Source organism: Lycorma delicatula, chromosome 5 (assembly GCF_047948215.1).
Source record: "Lycorma delicatula isolate Av1 chromosome 5, ASM4794821v1, whole genome shotgun sequence".
NCBI classification, from domain to species: domain Eukaryota; kingdom Metazoa; phylum Arthropoda; class Insecta; order Hemiptera; family Fulgoridae; genus Lycorma; species Lycorma delicatula.
Window position 1 is genome coordinate 29,906,887 of NC_134459.1, and position 17,117 is coordinate 29,924,003.

The 17,117-nt window shown below is 32.8% G+C and overlaps 1 protein-coding gene across 1 annotated transcript in view; it reads right to left on the reverse strand.

Annotated features, from left to right (window-relative positions):
* The window catches only part of LOC142324840 (nephrin-like), a gene marked incomplete at its 5' end in the record, with an annotated part of 931,197 nt that overhangs the window by 813,050 nt on the left and 101,030 nt on the right, over positions 1-17,117 (reverse strand). The window lies entirely within an intron of this gene.

Below are 17,117 nucleotides of genomic sequence, written 5' to 3' on the forward strand. Positions count from 1 at the left end.
ATAGTGCCAATGCTAGAATAATATTTGTAACCATTATAACTTGCCCAGACAAGTTTCTGTTTTTTTTTTTTTTTTTTTTTTTTTTTTTTTTGTTGATATATTGGCATGTTTTGGGCATTTTTTTATTTATTTGGAAATTACATGTAAATGTTATTGTCCGCCCTATAAATATATAATTTTCAATTTTTACCCATCACTCATGGGTTTCATTTAGATGGAAACATATGAAAGAATATTTTGTTAAAGAGCTAATTTATTCAATATATTCATCCCGGTAAAAAGAGAGATTTCAAAATCATATAATTTAAGTTATACGAAATATTTCTCCGTTCCAGTAAGATTTCATAAAGTATAAAAAAGTACGCTAGAGTTAATCAAATTCTATGTAGATGTTTAACGTTACAAAGAACTGTCCTCAAAAAGACGAATCTCTGGAATTCACTTTGAAGATTACAACACGCACAATTTCTTTACATATTTCTTAAAGTAGAGTTTGGTTGATATAGTTAGAACTGGACCGTTCTTTTTTTCTTTACTTATATAAAATATCTTTATATTTTAAATACAATTATTATCCACCAATGCTATATTTTTTCTCATTTCTTCTAATACTGTATAGCAATTAAGAAATAAAGCTAATCGCAACAAAAAATTATATTAAAAGAAAATATAATATCAGAATAAACAAAGTAAAAGGTTAAATTAAATAAAATCACATTTATTGAAAGATAGAAAATATAAAGAACCAATATGCACCAATAAATTGTTAATATTAATCATCAATTATTTCTGTAAAAACTAAAGCAATGAAAGTAATATAATAAGGCTGAAAAAACTTCCCTATGACGAATCAAAATGCAACAGATTTGCTAATGACTTGGTATTATTAAATATAGGAATGTTAGAGAACTTAGATTGCGTAAGAACTTTAGTATAAAAATATATAGTAAGAAAACTAAGTGTATGATGATTGACAAGTATAAGAAATTCATTTTACATAATTAGAAGAAGAAGAAATTGAACAGGTGGAGCATTATCTGTGATGATATGATATGATCTGTGATGAGAGCACAAAGGAAATAAAATCTAGAATTGCAATGAAAAAGAAGCTTTTAGTAGAAAGAGAAGCTTTTTGTACAGTACGTTTGATAAACACCTGAGGAAAAGACTTGCCAAAGGTTTTGTATAAAGTATAGAATTATATGGGGGCAGAGATGTGGAATTTATGCAAAGAAGATAAGAGAAGATTAGAAGCTTTCAAACTGTTGATCTAATATAATGGAAGAGATAAAGTGGATAGACAGAATTAGTAATGATGAGATATTAGAGTGAGTGGAAGAGAGTAGATCACTTCTGCAGACTTTGAGAGAGATGGAGAAAAAGAAACTGGGTTGGACGTATGTTACGGAAAGGCTGTTTGTTAAAAGGTTGTCTTAGAACTGCGATTCTCAACATTTATAGCTCCACGACCATCCCCACCACCACAAAAAAAGAAAATAATATAATAACGAATATTTCGCAACACCCTCCAACAGTAACCGAATGACACCTAGTTATAACTATTTAGCTGCGCTGATAACAGCGGGTATGAACGTGCATGTATGAAATATACAAACATGTGCAATTTACAGTTCCAACTTGATGTGAACGTGCTCCATGTAATTTGGTCCTCTTGCCTAGTATTCGCTGGGAGAGCGTCATGTTCGAACATGCATATGATACGTTTTAACACGTCGTGCCCTCAGCAGTATAAAAGAAGCGTGAGGAATTGCAGAACGTCAGCTTAGTTTTGAATGCAATTCGTGCGTCTGGTGCCTTTATTTAAATAAAAAATAAAAAAAACGTTAATTTTATTAAAATTTGACCGTTACAGAATAGGCCGTTTGCTAAACTACGCAATTAAATGGGCGAAAAGAAAAAAAATCTCTTCTTTTCCATACAAAAGTTAGATGGTTATCGCGGAGGAAAGGATTAATCCGGGTAATGAAATTGCAAGACGAATTAATCATATTTTATCAAGATAAACAAAGGCCATTTTCAATGTTTTTTTTATAGAATAATGAGTATATGTTATTGTTCGATTCTTAGCTGATGTATTATCTCATTTAAACGACTTGAATGTGAAATAACAATGACGTAATAAAAATATTTTATTAACAACGAAGTTACTATTATACACCAAAGTTGCGATAACATGAAGATGTATATGCGTGAGCTAAAATTCAGTTGGCGGAGTATTTCCTGGAAGATAAAAATGATTTCTCGAAGACATGGATACTGAATCCATTAGTGTAAACGTTGTTGCTGGTGCTAGGTTATCAGTTGAGATTCGCGACCGGCTCATCGAAATGTCTGCCAATAAAACGTTACAATTATAATTCATATCTGAAGATTTAGATACTTTTTGGCTTGCTAGTAGAAGTGAATATGGAAATTTAGTCACAAAAACATCGAAAATATTAATCCCTTTCATCACGTCTTACCTCTGTGATCAGGATTCTTCGTCTATGGTTGCGCTAAGAACTAAATGTAGGAATCGTCTTTAATCATTTGAATTTACGTTTGTGTGTTTTTAATATAGACCCATTACGGAGAAAATTTAAATGAAAAACAAACGCAATCATCTCATTAATTTATTTTTTTTATATGTGTACATTTGTAAATATATGTGTAAAAATATGTGTTACATTTATAAATGTAAGTAAAATGTTTATATAATTTTTTTTTCTCTTAAAATGATTTCATTATTGTTTACGTGTAAAGTTGTAGGCAAATCTCGGGACCCTCTTTCGCCCGACCTCCGAGGAGGTCGCGACCTCAGGTTGAAAAACCTTGTCTTTAAAGGTACAGTGAGTAGTACAAGAGAGAGGGGAAGACGAAAACGGAAAGTGTTCGATCATATAAAGGTAGAAAGAAATTATGTTGATATAAAAAGGTTAACTCAAAATAAAAAAGAATGGAGAGCCAATGCTGTGTAATGACCTGCCAAATAGCAGAACGCTGTTAATGATGAACATGATAGTGATGAAAAAACTAGCTTATTTTATGAATAAATAACAATTCATTATTTAATTATTAACTTTTTTTCTTTTATCTCTTTGAAGTCATGTAAAAGGTCAAAGAGGACTAAGTTTAGAGAGGATTTAACTTTTTATATTTTTAAAATACTGAATTTGATTTGAAATAAAAAAAAAATAAATAGAAATAAGGAAAAATGTAATGGCGTGTGAGACACGTGCTCTTTTACTCTAAAAAGAAAAAAAAAGAAGAAATTATCAGATGTAATAAGAAAAGGGAGAACATAATTCTAAGAATATTTTGATGACAATAAAACCGGAAAAAACTAAAAAAAGAAGAATCTTTCATTATTTCAACAAGAAAATGAAAACAACAAAATAGATAACACAATCAAAGAATTACTAAATATGGTACTAAAAAAAAAAACGTACAAATTTTGAGGGATTCCAAGAGGAAACCTGATAGAAATTACTACCTGCTTGGAAAGAAGAAAGAAAAAAGAAACAGGATACGATAATTATAAAATTATAGAAGAAAATGAAACAACAAAAACAGAAAAAATGGAATTTTTTATTTCTCATTTTTTGTCCAAATTTGAGGAAAATAAAGAAGAAATGTAAAAAAAAGATAGAGCATTTAAATCAATAAGTTAAAATCTACTAACACGAGAAATATCAAATATTTATTTTTATCGATTAAAAGCAAAATTTCTTACACTTTATTGTTAAAAATGAGCTTGAATTCGGGGTAAAATCAAAATAAAACATAAAACAAATAGAAACCTTAATAAATAATACACAATTAGTTCCAATCTTGTCCGAATTAATCGTGCAGCAATAAGTATTCCCATAATTTCCTTGAGAACATGATGTTCTCAACTAAAAATTTCTGAACATGAGATATTTTTTAATGATTAAACTTTTGATAACCGCGTTAAAGAATCGTTATTTACATCGCTGATGTCAATATCATGAAATCACAATTTATTCCTATAAGTAAGAATGATTTAAATAATCAAATTGGTAGTTAAATGAAAAATGTTTATTACTCCACATCATTATTAATGGTCTCGAAACATTATACAATAAACCAACTTTCACGAGATAGTTTTTGTATATAAGAATTTTTATAAATTTTTTCATTGAACAATTTTTAAAGGTGGATTTTTCTCATTTCATACATATATCATTCAACCATTTATAATTTTAAAAACCTGGTATATTTGTTTTTTTCAAATAAGCTAAAACGTAATGGTTTGTTTCTGCATTGAAAAAAGTTATAAATATTAAAAACGTTACGAGTTATTTGGATTTTAATATGAAACGAAAAAGCGGTAATTTAATTACAAGTTACAATACAGTAACATTAAAATAGAAGAAAACAGATACGGGAAAATAAAAAATTACGTTTTAAAAGATAATGGAAGCATTAGTAGCGTTTATTAAATATACCGTTTTGTTTGGTAGCGAATTTACACAAAGTTTTTGCTAGAATATAATATTTAAGCTATATAAATGAACAGTGCCAGATTTGACACATGTAATCTTCACCAACAGCAGACTTCATTGTGCTTTTGTTGGTGGATGGTAGCTGTAGGGACGAATGACGAAGTGGTGATGTCGGTGGTTAGAGGTTTTCGCGGGGGGAGAATTCAAAGGGGGTTAAAAGAGGGGGAATGATAGCTGGATTTGTCGGTTACAACCCCATAGCAACCTCATCACTACATTATGCAGCAACAGCACAAGGGGTTGTGTTTTAATAAACTCATATTTTTACTTAAAAAAAACAACACAACCTCTCGAAATAAGTTTTCTCCTAAGTCTTTTTTTTTATATTATGTACAAGTTGAACTTTTCGTAACCCTTTCCATATAAAACTAGTTTCCGTCTTTATTTTATTTTGCATATGAGATGTCCCACTATATTAAGTTCATGACCTCAATACATCCAACAAGATTAGGAAAGAACAATTCATAAAAAAATTATAGCCAAAAAATAACAAAACTTGATTTTACCCTTAAAAATGTAACTGCAAATGTATATAAAGGTATTTTACAAAGTGGGGAAAATTTTACTTTACTTAATAGACAACTAAAATAGTTCGTAAATGCTGACAATGAAATTAATTACGCTAAAGACATCCACCATAAAAAGCTATTGCATATCATTATTTATAAAAACTTCTAGCGCATATTAAATAAAAAATATGTTTAAAATAAAAGCAATTTACATTGTTAATAAGTATGTGAATTTCTTAAAATAATAATACACAAATTACGAGTTGACCACTTCTACTTCCTTTGACGTTACTACATTTAAATCATCTGTTTTACTCTTAAACCTGTTATTCAGTGTAACTTGAATGTTTATAAGTGAACTTTATGTTTATAAATTATTAAACATATTAGAGATTATCTGATGTTTTGTTCTTCTGAGGAAACCAAAAATGATTATTAAATTCATAAAGGTAATTTCTAGCTTTGTAAGAAATTCAATATTAAAAGAATACAAAAACAAAACAACGGTAATTAAATTCAAAGGGGTTAATGAAGAAATAGACATCAGGTCAGGTCTATTGTTATATTGTGTGATAGTAATATACCAGAAGCACTGGTAATTTTTATTTAGGACGTAAAATTACAAATAATGGATGAAATAAGAAAAACGCCAATAGCAAACATGTATATGTCTGAGAAGCTTTCGTGAAGAAAAGAAGTGTTATATTATTAAACATAGATCTAAGAGGCAAAAATACATTTTTATAAGCAAACAAATCTATGTAGAAAGTAACGAAATATGGACAATATAAAAACTACAAACAACTGAGTTAAAGAATAGGTGGGCTTTTAAAGTAAAAAATTAAGAGGTTTTAAGAGCAGTAGAAACTTCTTTTTTGTGGAACTAGGTTGATAATTCATATGATAATATTTTATTGTTTGCTAAATTGGTATTAAAGGGGATTTTTAGAAGGTAATAATTGTAGGATAAACAAAAACAAAGCACAAAATGTAAATAACCGACGTATAGTAATGATTCTGAGATTAATCTTAAAATAATTACTACAGCTAATTTTATCAGTGACATTTTTATATATTTCAATCTTTGTCTTCCATTACAAATCATTACAAATGTCTATCATTAACTGTGCCATGTACGAGTATATATATATATGTAAATAAATGTAAAAGTTTGTGGCGGTTTCTGTCTGTCTTTAGCTACAACATCTGGCAAGAAATATCCGACCGATTGGTTTTAAAGTTTCAGGATACAGTAGTGTTATCCCAGTGAAGGTTTTTAGTCCTTTGGGGGGTGAAGTTGTGAACCTTTCCTCATCAAAAGTCTGTGTATTTTTAGCAACAACTATTCTGTCTTTGCAATTTAGTTTCTTTTTCAGGTTTTCTGTTTTTGTTATTTCTCTTGTTTCAGTAATATATAATGCTCCACAACGGACACAAATATTTAAAAGGGTTTCTTCCAATTCTTAATTGTAAATTGAATATCAATTAGCTGAGTTTATAATGTTAACAATCCGTAATTTTTCATATTTTATTGTACAGCTATATACAGGTACAGATATTTTTTAGTAACTGTTTATTATATTTATTTATTTATTCTGTGGTATGAACCAAATTTGAGTTCATCAGTAAGGGAATTAGGACTAAATTTCGTTGTCGCAAGAAACATTTTTAGGTAGTATGATGTGTTTAAATTTGCCTCGAATTTCAAGAAATTCACAGAAATTGGTTCAATATAAGTAGAACTGTACGTGGGGTTCGTGATTACGCGAACTCGGTTAGCTAGTTTAGAGGGAAACGATGTAGGACATTCAATATGTCCGGACGCGGCCTACAGCGAAGGCAAAAGCTGAGTTAATAAATCACCGATGTAAATGTCTACCGAGACATTTACATCGGTGGCATCCCAACGAGGCCAGGCTTGTATGTAAAAAGTCAGAGGGCGATAGACGACTCCCGTTAAAGCCTATGAGATCTATAAACGTGTGGTGTTGTTGGGGGGGGGGGGGGTGAAACGAACGGAACGTCACTTTTTTGCGGGTGTGTTTCCCTACGGGGTTGGGATGTCTTTATTTATTCACACAATTTATTCTTCCTGCTAATAACCCCCCCCACACCAAAAAAAAGAAAAAAACATTGTTCCTATAATCTTAACTGAAAATTAAGCACAAATTCATTACATGCCGTCCATCCTATACTTACTAAAATTTTGACGTTAGTAATTTTATGTAATCAGACATTAGATTTGATGCCAAAAGTCAGAGAATATTTAGACAATTTGTACTTAAACCTCATGTTTAGCTGATACGAACTTTACTTAATGCGCCTCCACATGTGTTTTAAGAAATACTTGCCCAATACCATTGACGTTACAATGGAATTTTGTTTAGGAATGATGTCTGTTAAGGTAACACTAAAAATACTATACTGTTAAAGTATCTGTTAAGTACTGTACTTTCTAAAAGTTTAGATTAATATATAAAGGTGGCCCTTCTGATCATGCAAATTCAAACACAAAACTTAATCAAAAAGCGAATAACGTAACATTAAAATGTAACACCTTTTTCCCCATAGAGAATTCGTCAATAAAAACTGTATTTTCTGTTTTGAGATAATAATGCAAAATTTCAATCCACAGTTCTCCAAAAAAAGAAAAAATAACTAATTTTATTAAAGGTTTCAATCCATTAAATATTAATGGTTATGATAGTTTATGCGTGTCATACGTGTTCTAAAGAACGTTGTATGTAAATGGCTTCCTCAAATTTTTTCATTTCTATATATTCCGAAATTTGGAAAATTAGTGATGAGATAGTGAGTGACAGTTTCAGAATTTATCTATATAATTGATAAATCGTCCTTAATGTTGTATTGTTTACCCTAATGTTTGAGGTAAACAAGAAGGCTTCGATTGACAGAAGGCTTCGATTTTCCCTCGTAAACACAAAACTGTTCTTTTACAACATGATACAAAAAGCAATTCGTTACATAAAATAAAAAAAAATTATCAAATAAAGATCAACATGAAAATTTCTTATGAAAAGACAGAAATTGGCCACGGAGTCCCTCTGTCTAAACAAAATAAAAGTTAACGATAAAGAAACTAAATTGTTGAACAATTTAAGTACTTAGGTGAAATAATTCACTGCAAATTGAAGGAAAAACAAACATGGAAAAACAGAATAACTAAAATTAAAAAAGCACAAAGTCTAACTTGGCAAACGTACAATAAAAAATGTCTCAATAAAATCAAAATTCATCATTATAACACAGTAGTTCTTCCAGTGGTGTTTTATATTTGTAAGACTATCTTTCAGATTAAGAATGAAAGTAAAACAGGTCAATTACTTAAAACAGAAAGGCGAATTATCAGAACTTGTTTAAATAAAAATTAACAAAAGGATGGATTCTGGAAAATTGCCACAAATGAAACAGTCTGCAAACAAGTCGACCCAATTCTCAGTACAATGAAAAAACGAATGATTCCAGTTTTTCCACACATTAAGAATGCCTGAGAACCGAATTCTAAAACAACTGGTCACAAAGAATATTAAAAAAAAATCTGTGGAAAATATGTTGGAGAAATTCAAAGAGAGCTTCAAGAAATTGGCTTGAGGGTTGAGGATGCCTGTGATAAAATGGAAATTAACTACTGACTTCAAAACAATACATTCAACGTTAAAAAATTAGAAAGGCGTAACAAAGTGGAGGTCAGGAAGCAACGATCCGATAGAATGAAGAAATACTGAGAAAATCGAAAGGCCAGACTATACAGAAATTCAAGAGGAACTGAAAAATGAATGAGTAAAGTTTAGGCCAATAAGGCCTAAAAAAAACCCCATATTAAAGCACATATTAGTTAAAAATTAATTACATTATTAATAAAATTCCAATCAGTTGACTTAACGTATTAGTTGTATAAATTTCTAGTGAATAAGTCAGAAAAAGAATTTGAAACAATATTTTAATGTATGACACCTAAAATACATTATCGCTAAAAGTTGTCATCCCCGTAACACTAATAATTTTTTCCCGTAATGTGTACGTTGCAATCTGTTCAACTAATGAACAATAAGCAACCCCCCATGAATCAATGAGATGAGGATGATATGCATGACATGTAAATTAAGTTTAGTCTTGTGCAGACTCGGGTCAACTATTCATGAGACGTGTGGTTAACTGAACCCAACCACTAATGTACACTGATATCCACTGTCAATTAATCGGAAATCAGTTGTTAAGCAACTGTTTTATGACGACGAGTTAAACATTAGACCAAGCCGATGGGCTACATATCAAAAATAAATATAATGAAAAATATACTGGTTTTTACAAAATATTATGCTCAATTCTATATAAATGACTGATTACTATTAATTTTAGAAGCGATTTTCCCGAGTATAAAGTAGCTAATTACATGGAAATTTTTATTCAAATTATTGAGATCATAAAAAAAGATTAATTAAGAAAATCTGAAACCAACAGAAAAATGTAATATGTTTTAAAAAGGTAACAAAATTTTATTCATGCAACATAAAAATCTTATATTTATTTATTCTTTGTCGTGTAAACTAAATATTAAATCTATATAAAAAGTAATATTAAACGAGCAAGTTGAATTCCAAGAAGAGAAATCTGTACATTTAGCCTAGTCTAATGAAATAACATTTTAATTGTAAGACCAAAATAATCGATACACTGCTTTATGTTGTCATGCAAAATTTTGTTTAAGTCTATGAAAGTTACATCTCCAAAAATCATTCAAAACGTTTTAGTTGAATGTTTGAGTGTTTTCAAAAAAAGTACAGTTTTTATTATATTTTATCACTATTACATTATTTCTCAATGCAATAGAAAAAATATCTGTATTGATTTTTCATTACACGTATACAAATACAGATACATCTATATTTGCATACAGAAACAACGTGGACGTGGTTGGTGTGAGTGATAGCGTTAATCCAATTTTTAATTTACAGATGATACTGTTATTTGTGCTTCAAGTGCCAACGCTTTGGCCACACCGCTACCAAATGTGAGAGAACGCAAATATGCGTGTGCGGCGATGAGGTGTATGAGGGAGAGCCGTGTAAAGAGCCCCCTACATGCATCAATTGCAAGGGACTGCACTCATGTAGATCCAGGAATTGTCCTGTCTACAAAGACGAGGTAGCTGTGCAGGAAGTTAAAACCCTGCAGAAAGTCAGCTACATCGAAGCAAAGAGGATTGTTAACGCCCGCAAGCCTAGAGCAACAACAACTTATGCTCAGGCTGCGGCTGCTGTTCCTGCTTCTGTCTAATTGCTGTAGATGAGACTCAAATTATAAACAAACTTGCGCCTACTTTGGCTAACATGATTGAAAGGATCATCGAAAACAAGATGAAACCTTTCAGCAGTAAAGAATTTGTTAAGCCAAAGATAGTGGTACAGCCTGCTGAAGATAAATCTGTAAAAATGAAAGTTGCTCCTGTAGAAAAGAAAACGGACGCCAAACCAGAAGGTCAAGTCCGTCTCAGCGAGATCCTTCAGGATAAGAAAAAAGAGTGTGTTATGGAGGCTGCCAAGCCTCCTGCAACTGAGGTGGCCTCTAAACCACAGAGGCCACAAATACCTACGCAAGGGGGGCAAGTATCCCCCCCTTCCACAGGCGGTGATAGGTGTTGCTCCCGTGTCGGGGGTCGGTCAGGTTGCCGCCTCTCAATCGGCGCCTGAAACCGGCGCCGATCCATGCCCGTCGTCGTCGGCAGCTTCGATGGTCTCTGATTCGGAGACCGGAAGCTACACGGGCGACGACGTTCTTCGCAAACACGAAGCTGTTCGCAGCATGGAGAAGAAAAGAAAAAAAGGATGGCCGATGGGAAAACCAAGGCTATAATTTAATTTAAAATCAGCGAGTCGATTGTACAATGGAACATCAATGGATGTTTTTCAAACATCCATGAGCTCCAACGCTTGGTACATGATGTAGACCCGATTTGTATATGCCTGCAAGAAACGCATTTCAGCCGAATGAAAATTTTAAATTAAAAGGATATCATACATTTCGACGAGATCAACCGCCAAATATAAGAGTTAGAGGTGGATACTTACATCGAGCAGAGCTACCGCCGAAGCTGTTGATCTAAATACAAACCTGCAAGCGGTCGCCAATAGAATGAAGCGTCCGCTTCAGGTCACTGTTTGCAGCATATACTTGCCGAATTTTGATTGGAAGGAGGATGACATAGCGCGACTAATTTGTGAGCTTCCCCCGCCTATTTTACTGATGGGTGATTTTAATGCTCATAATTCTCTTTGGGGATCGGACCGAGTAGATCCCCGTGGAAGAAAATTGGAAAGGTTCCTGATGAATTCTGAACTTATGCTTTTAAACGATGGGTCAGGAACCTTTTTCAATACCAGAGATAAATCGATCTTGCACTGATAAGCGGATCGATAGCACCGTGGTACAGCTTCCATGTTTTAGACGATTTGCATGAAAGCGATCATTTCCCGGTGCAAATTGTAACTGATGTTACAAGAAAAATATATCCCATCTCTAAAAGATGGTTGTTTGAAAAGGCAGATTGGACAAGATTCACAGCTAGAACGATACACCCTGAAACAACTGGAGTTGTCGGTGACAATGTCGATGCTATAAAAAAATGCAATACTTGAGTCGGCGATTCATTCCCAAAACATCTGGGAAACTTACGAAACGACCCGTTCCATGGTGGAACGATGAAATAAGTGAAGCTATTAAAAGAAAGAAAAGGGCGTATAACACTTTTAAGAAACGTCCTACCACAGAGAATCTTATTGCCTTTAAAAAATACAGGGCGTATGCAAAACGTCTCATGATAGACTGGAAGAAACGATCCTGGCAGCAATACGTGTCATCCATCGACAGAACCACTACTGCATCATATGTTTGGAGGAAAGTGAAGGCGATTTGTGGGCGTAAAAATTTTGCACCCATAACTAGCCTTCAAGATGATTTTGAAATTAAGGACACTCCAAACAAAATCGCAGAGTTATTATCCAATCACTTCGAGAAAGCCAGCAAAACGGCTAACTATGAAGAAGATTTTCGAGCGAAAAAAGAAGAACTTGGAAGTCTACTAAATTTCCGTACTGAGTATAATTACTAATATAATGTACCATTTAAAATGGAAGAATTCGTGAAAGCGTTGGAGAAAGCAGGCAACACAGCTGCTGGTCCGGATGAAATCCATTACAATATGATCAGGCAGCTGAATACCACTGCAAAACGCAGACTATTAGAACTGTATAATCAAATATGGCGGGATGGAATGTACCCGCAACAGTGGAAAAAGGCTCATGTTGTTCCAGTACCAAATAAAAATAAAAATTTAACAGATCCCAATAGCTATCGTCCTATTTCCTTGACGTGCTCTATGGGAAAAATACTCGAAAAAATTATTAATAATCGACTCGTTTGGGTTTTGGAAAAAGAAAACCTGATATCACCATATTAAGCAGGTTTTCGTCAATACCATTCTACCACAGATCAAATGATTAACTTAGAGAACGTAATATATAACAGCCTTATTACAAGGAACCATTGTGTCGGAGTCTTCTTTGATCTTCAAACGGCTTTTGATATGACCTGGCGTCATGGTATAATGCTCCAGATACTTGAATGGGGCATTCGTGGCAAACTGCCAATCTTATTGAGCAACTATATGAATGACTGTGCTTTCCAAGTACGTGTCAACAACGAATATTCATCTATAAAAATCTTGGAAAATGGCATACCACAAGGTTCGCCGTTGAGCGGCACCTTGTTTACCATTGCCATTAATAAATTGATATTAGCCATTCCAGTAAAAATCAGCAAAAGTGTCTATGTTGATGATTTGGCAATTGTGTATTTCAGCAACAAGACTGCTATGGTGAAATACAAATTGCAACGAGTGATCAACGCTCTAAATGAAGTTGCGAGGAATAATGGATTCCAGTTTTCACCAGAAAATCGTGCTGTGCACACTTCTGTAGAATGAGAATTCCTCATCAAAGTCCTACGTTGACAATCGGCAATGATCCAATACAATATAAAGACAACGTGAGATTTTTAGGACTAGTACTGGATAAATCCCTTACATGGGGATTACATATACAGGACTTGAGTGTTAGATGCAAAAAAGCCCTAAACATTATGAAATGTTTATCGAATATTAATTGGGGTTCAGATAAAGAGATATTATTGAGACTGTATAAGGCATTGGTTCAATCGAAACTAGACTATGGATGTATTGTATATTCATCCGCTAGGAAGTCGCATTTAAGAAAGTTAGACGTAATTCATAATAGCGGAATTAGATATGCGACAGGCGATTTCCGCACAAGTCTAATGCCCGAAGCCGGAATAATGCCACTACATTATAGAAGAGAGATCCTTTTGTTAAGTTATGCAGCAAACGTATGGGCTTTTCATGCCCTTATAAATAATAAACTTTTCATGGATCATCCTATGGCTGCAGTATATGATCGTCGTGCTACCTATTCCAGACCAGCCGGAATTAGGTACCACGAATTAAAAAGAAAATACGAAATTGCTATTCCAGATACAATAGGAATTTTCACAAGAGAAATACCGCCATGGCTTTTGCCAGCGGTAAATGCAAGGTTGGATCTCTCTGAGGGAGAAATAAAAAAGAAGCCAGCAGTGATCATCCAACAGGAATTTTTGCAACCGTCAGTAGTTACGAAGAACATATTAGAATTTATACTGACGGTTCTAAAACCGAACATGGTGTTGGATAAAATATATGTAAATGGAGAAGCCCATTGTCGGAAACTGCCAGATATGGCCAGTGATTATACGGCAGAACTTACTGCCATTCAGCACGCTCTTCGCTTCACAGAACATTATTGCGAAGAGAGAGTGCTAATTTGTTCCGATTCTCTAAGTGCACTTGTAATTCGGAACAAAAACATTAAGGATGTCCTAATTTTAAACATCCTGTCCATTTTATACGTTTTAAATCAACGAGGACAGCGATGCGTATCTGTATGGACTCCAGGGCATGCTGGTATTACAGGTAATGAGAGCGCAGACGAAGCTGCCAGAAAGGCAACAGTCTGCGATGATTTGGATGCATTTCCTGAAAGAGTAGCAGATGTTAAAAACTGTCTAACTAACGTAGTTAAAAACAAGTGGAATACTGAATGGAGGAGTTTAAATACAAAATTAAACTCGTTTAACACTTCTCCATATAAATGGAAAAGCGACGTGAAATTGACTCGCCGAGAACAAGTAGCCGTGACCAGACTTAGAATCGGTCACACGCGATTAACAAATTCATATTTCTTAACCGGCGAAGAGAGACCAATGTGCGGTGTTTGTAATAAAACACTGACAATCAAGCATCTAATAGAAGAGTGTACCATATATGAGGACCTCAAAAAGAGGTTCCGTCTAAGAAAGTATATTGCTGCTGATCTGAATAATGGAAATGAAGAAAAGATAGTTGCATTTTTACACGCCAGTGGACTTCTTAGAAGTCTGTAAATGTGAAAAATTTAAAGCTGTGATAAAGAGTCTCTAAGAGGTAGTTTCATTTATTTATATATGGGAGTCTCGAAGCGTGGCACGTATAGTGACGGGAGGTAGCGATCTTGCCTAGGCCACCCTGGCTCGTCTGCATTCAAGAGCAGTGAGTCGGGGTGTGTCCGATGATGGCATGAGGGACCCTCAAGGGTGGACTGAGGGCGCGAGGCTATGGGTAAGCGCAATGGATGCCTGTAGCCTGTTTGTAAGTAGTCAACTGCCACGGCATCCTGGTGCGACTAATATACTTCTTCACGGCGATTCTTGTCGCCCCGAGAGTGTTAAAATTAACAACTAAACGAGACGGGTATATGAAAATAAATGGAATGGTATAGTATTGTTTTTATAGTTTTATTTTTATATTCTTTGAGAATTTTATCTCAAATTTTAATTTTGGGGCCCTTTACACCCTATAAGTGTTGTTTTGTTTTTGTGGTGTTTTAATGTTTCTGTGTAGTTTGTGTTTTTAAATAAAATGTAAGGGCCCTTTACACCCTTTCATATGACGATCCTCATGGTGATACTAATTTCCTGTAAGAATGTGACGAGGGCTAATGACCTTGGTAGTCGATGCCCGTAAAAATACACAAAAAAAGAGAAAAAAAAAGAATTCAGGTCGGATATTATATATTTAAAAAAATGTAAATCTATTTTTGACTTTCAATGGAGCTACATGTAAATGAAACTTGATGCGAATCGCATTATATCTTGTCGAATGTTAGAAATTATAAAATAATGTAGTCCGACTATCGCAATCCTATATTCTCTTTAAGAAGAAGAATGAATTTAGTTCAAAGGAAAAGCATAAACTTTAATTTAGCTAGTAAAGCTAGCAACATTAGTTAACTAAACTTAAGTAATGAAAACAAAAAAAAAGTAAACTTATAATTTAATAATTTATAGTAATAATGATGCAAAGAGTTAAGCATATTTTGAAAATAGTTCTAACTGTGATAAAATGAAGACCTTAATAGATGAATACTGTACGACAAGGTAACAACAGATTAGTAGTAGTTAGGCTTAGTTAGTTAGTTTGTTAGTTTGTAGTTAGTTTGTTTGTTAAACATAGATTCCTGTTGTTATTGTTATATAAAAAGTCTTTAACCTGCGTAATATACACAAAATTGAAGATCGAATATCTAAAACTTCCTCTAACATTCTCAAAGCTTACTTTCCCCTCCAATAGCCTAAAAAAAATATTATAAATCATAATTAAACATTTCAGTCTTTTAATTTTAGGCTTGAATGTTCCATGAATTTTAATAAGGGTGAAATGACTGTGTGTTTCATATGTGCATGAAATTATAATGAGATCATTCAATTCTTATTTCTCTAATGTGAATAACTGTTTTTTTTTTTTTTAATTTTTATTACGAGTTTGAACTGTGTATCTTATCATTGTATCAGTTTGCTTTAACTACTGAGGTTATGGCACCAACAGGTATATGAGTATGAAAAAGATATCTTCTGCTATTATTTACGTTCAACTAAATATATTATTGCAGTAAAACACAAAAAAATATTGTAGTAAGTACATATTTATTAAACGTAAAAAAAGGTACTAACTTTTGTCTTTTCTTAATTTCAATTTCGGAGAACAAAATGTAAACTGAATCATAACAAGATCTCAAAATCTGTATTCAAATCTCATACAATTCGAAACTTTGAAAATTCAGAATGTTACAATAGGAATCCTTATTAAAGTTTTTTTATCTAAATTTGTACTTTTAATTAATTAATATACAAAGAAATTTTTTATTTAAATTATTTTACGACTTTTTCTAGTCATCTTATCTAATCAGTTATATAAATAACTTCTCTAGTCAAACATTCCCGATGGAATTTCCTGATGATAGTTAAAGTTTAGATATACATAAGATATTTTACGTTCAGTGTACATTCATGACACTAAACATTAAATTAAATAGAAAAATGAATAATTTAGGTAAGGTTTTAGAAAATATTAAGAAAACAACTAAAGAAAATCGAATCAAAAACGGATGTCAGAACCCTTGAATAGTATACAATCCCATTATTAACAATGACAACAAGACAACACTGCGAGCAGTAAGGAACGACTTATTAAAACAAACCCGCGAGCAACACCCTATCCAGACGTCATGTATTCAACGAGCCACGATTAACTCACACCTCCGTCAGAAATTTGCCAACTCCATTTTCTACTTGACAGAGACTATCGTTCACCTACGCATTCATTTCACCTAAATTTGCCCAATATATCTACTGTAGTTTGAATTTTTACAGAAATAATAATCTATTAATATTAATTCAGAATAGTTCAAAACAAATAAAATCGTCTCATTCAAATTTTCCTCTTAAGTTTACCTACAACTAATGTTGGGGATTACAAAAATCTCCAAGCAAGACACGTTGGTATTTGTGAGTTTATTAATTTTCAAAATAAACGATGTATCATTTCCTTGAGTTATGTTCAATTTTAATTTATCCTAACGTTTAATATAATTAAGACTTAATGTATTTGTTCAATTTACTATTACTTTTTTTTTAC